The sequence below is a fragment of the Ciona intestinalis genome, chromosome 8, assembly GCF_000224145.3.
Source record: "Ciona intestinalis chromosome 8, KH, whole genome shotgun sequence".
In the NCBI taxonomy this organism is placed as follows: domain Eukaryota; kingdom Metazoa; phylum Chordata; class Ascidiacea; order Phlebobranchia; family Cionidae; genus Ciona; species Ciona intestinalis.
The window spans coordinates 815,406-818,642 of NC_020173.2; the positions used below are offsets into that span (position 1 = coordinate 815,406).

At 35.5% G+C, this 3,237-nt stretch overlaps 1 protein-coding gene and 1 long non-coding RNA gene across 2 annotated transcripts in view; both read left to right on the top strand.

Annotated features, from left to right (window-relative positions):
- The window catches only part of LOC100183882 (NFX1-type zinc finger-containing protein 1), a 16,522-nt gene extending 16,305 nt beyond the window's left edge, over nucleotides 1-217 (top strand). The window contains exon 38 of the mRNA XM_026835516.1: nucleotides 4-217. The gene's annotated coding sequence lies outside the window, so the exon portion shown is untranslated. The remainder of the gene's footprint in view (nucleotides 1-3) is intronic.
- A 2,171-nt stretch (nucleotides 218-2,388) lies between these two features.
- On the top strand, nucleotides 2,389-3,231 carry LOC108949692. The gene is made up of 3 exons (XR_001974837.2): nucleotides 2,389-2,855; nucleotides 2,912-2,989; nucleotides 3,131-3,231. It is a non-coding gene; the product is annotated as an uncharacterized LOC108949692 (long non-coding RNA).
- Nucleotides 3,232-3,237: the final 6 nt, after the last annotated feature.

The window sequence follows — 3,237 nt, forward strand, 5'->3', positions numbered from 1 at the left end:
AACATCATATATTTTTTTTCTTTAATTGTTGGTAAAATATCTGTAATAGATGTAGCCTAAACCCCAAAGTTGATAATAGAGTTGTTGTACCTATGCTATATACACATATTGTTGACCTTTTTCGTTCAACAGTTATTGTTTTTTATTCTTTTATATGTAAATAACTTGGCACTATTAGTCCATTTGAAGTACTAATACACAGATACTCTAAAACTGATGAATGATTATTTACCCTCGCGTGTTGGACAAGGACAGTCCTGATGTCATGTGTGTTTAATGTCAAAAACAGGGATGGAATGTTTACATGCCAAAAATCTGAACGAACAATAAGATTGACTAGTTTTGAACTTTGATATATAGTAAGATGGGGGAAGATGGTACACCCATAGCACATAATATCAAGATATCCTGATGGTGTTTTAAACAATTAACATAGGGTATGGGAGTTGCGAGTATACGGTTTTATAATTCCTTAAATGTTTTTTGTTTACTACCAAATGGGACGAAAAAAAAGGATGAAAATGTGTCCCATCTTTTCCCACCCTACCACACTATAAATTGTCTAAGTTTGCTATCTTTGTATAAAAAATATATTGCTGTGGGGCAGTGGTGAGACATTGAACCCAAGAATGCGGAGTTCTATAGGAACAAATTGTAAGCAGCTGTGTTTTGATCAAGGCACCGCAATGGTAGTTGCTCCACCCCAGTGGTCACTAACGGGTTGCCGGAATTGCCAACAACAAAGAAATATTACGAAAAAACAATATTCATACCTGGTGAATTGTACGCGGGTACGATATGTATGAAACGGGATTCCTGTGTTAAAACGGCCTGTCGTTGTCTCTTTACATGAAGTTAGATATAAGCAACTTTCACTCAATGTCGCTCTACCTCAAGGCCATTATGACGTTGCACAGGAAGTTGCCTTAAGGGTTGCCCCGGGTTATGCCTACGTCATAATCAAACGGATAATCAACCAATAACAAACCACTTTATTATATTTACACTGCAATAGCTATAGATTGTGGTATATTATTTGGCGGGATTTGGATCATTTTAAAGACAGATCTCAAATTGCCCCGCAGGCGATCTATTTTTTAATTTGGGATATTTTTGTCTCGATTTCGAAATAGAATGAAACTATTTGATACATTTTTGCTTTGACGTTATGTTTATCTTTTTAAATTTGTGAAATATAATTTGGCAAACTACCGGTTTGCATGCTGGTAAAAAACAACATTCTTTGAATTCTATTGATGTTGTATAGTTATGTGGGGGAGGATGGGACGCATATAGAACATAATATCCTGATCGTTTTTTAAACAATAAACAACAGTCTATGAGATTCGTGAAAATACGGTTTTTATTTCTTAAATGATATTTGTTTTCTACCAAATGGGACAGGGAAATAGAACAAAATAAATGTCCCATATCCCCCCGCGCTAATAGATATATATCCGTATAGTTTACAACGTGGTGGTTGCAAATACGAAGAGAATATTGTCTTCGTTTTCGCTGGAATTCTATTTTCAATTTGCAGCAATGATGAATTTGATTTCCTGTACACGTGACAACATGTGTCTGGCTTCTGATTAGTTAAAATATAGTTTCTGACATCACGCGTTTCGCAACGATTGCTGATTGGCCAAGATCTGTGTTTGCTGCATTTAAGTTGATGCAGAACATTTGCTTGGTTGCAATTTAATGTCGATTGCATCACGTAATGTCTGACCGGATACAAAAAAAACGGTTAATCCCACAAACGTATATGGGCTCATGCTACGTCATCTGTTTGCGCAGTTTTTGCAGGTATTGTGACGTATTATAAGTAGTTTAAATTTCTGAATTTAGAATGATATATTTTGGTCACATAGGTTCTATGTAAAAATAGAAGCTCAGTGTGGTCTTTTGCAAAGAATACAAATTATTAAAAAGACTGTGATTCTGCCGCAGGGCATGCCTGATATACGTTACGGACGGCTGAACATTTTTTGTACAAAATGCAATTAATTTGATGATATTCACACTAAAAAATGTTTACCGTACATTTAGACATTATGGTCAGCAGTGAATCAAACTTATACAATGCTTAACACAATCAAAAACCATTTTTATTAAACTTAGATATAGTAGGATGGGGGGAGATGGGACACCTTTTCATTCTATTTTCTCGTAAATTTTGGTGGTAAACAAAGAACATTTAAAGAGTTATAAAAGCTTCTCCTCGCGACTTTCATAGACCATTGTTTAAAACACGACCAGGATATTTAGATATTTTGTGCTAAAGGTGTCCCATCTTCCCCTACCCCACTATACATTGGATATAACAGTTAATAAAATCATGAAACACTGTTTTGTGCGGTCTAAATTGGTAATTTGATTCTTTTAATTAAATTTATATATAGATGACATAAAAGGCCAAAAAAAGTTAAAAAATTAAAATGACGACAGTGAATTTCGCTGGAGTTTTGACGTCACAGTTTTACGTAAACGGAATCACGTGACTTAAATTGAATATTTGAAAAAAAATGCAGCAACCTGTTTTGCACGAAGGATATGACATGTGACCCACCCATGACGAAAATAATTTTCTTAAAATAAATTTTCCCCGAAGCGATTGCCGACTTAGCTGCGCCCTGAAGCTTCATCCCGCGGCATCTGGGTTGCGTTTCATCGGTTTTAATTTTAAAGAAAAACTAAGCGGAGGCCTACGTGACAGGATATACGACGTCATCAGTTATAGCTATATAAGCGACGGGTTTCAGCCAAAGAATCACAATTGACTCGTGGTATATATCGGTGACACTGATATACCAAGAGACATACAAGGATCTCATAGCTTCTATATACAAGAGGTAAGGAAACTGGGATTGTGTTGTTGTGATGAATTTTAATCAACTTTCATTTTCAGATTTGTTTTAGAATAAAAGACTTCTGATCATCGCAATGAAGGTTGTGATATTTCTAGCTGCGTTGTGTGCTCTTGCACGTAAGTATAGCTTTGTATGAAACCGTATTTATATTGTGGCATTTGTTGGGATATTTCAAATGAAGGATTTTTATATGAAGAGTATTGAGTTAAAGTTTACCTTGGCACTTCCTTGTACAAAATTTGTTTCCTTAATTGTAGATTGCAACGGTCAACTTTCACCTAATGCTCTGTGTCAAATTACCTGCGAACGAAATGAATCTTGCCCATCAAAGGACCAGATGCACTCAATTGTATTGAGCAAAGGA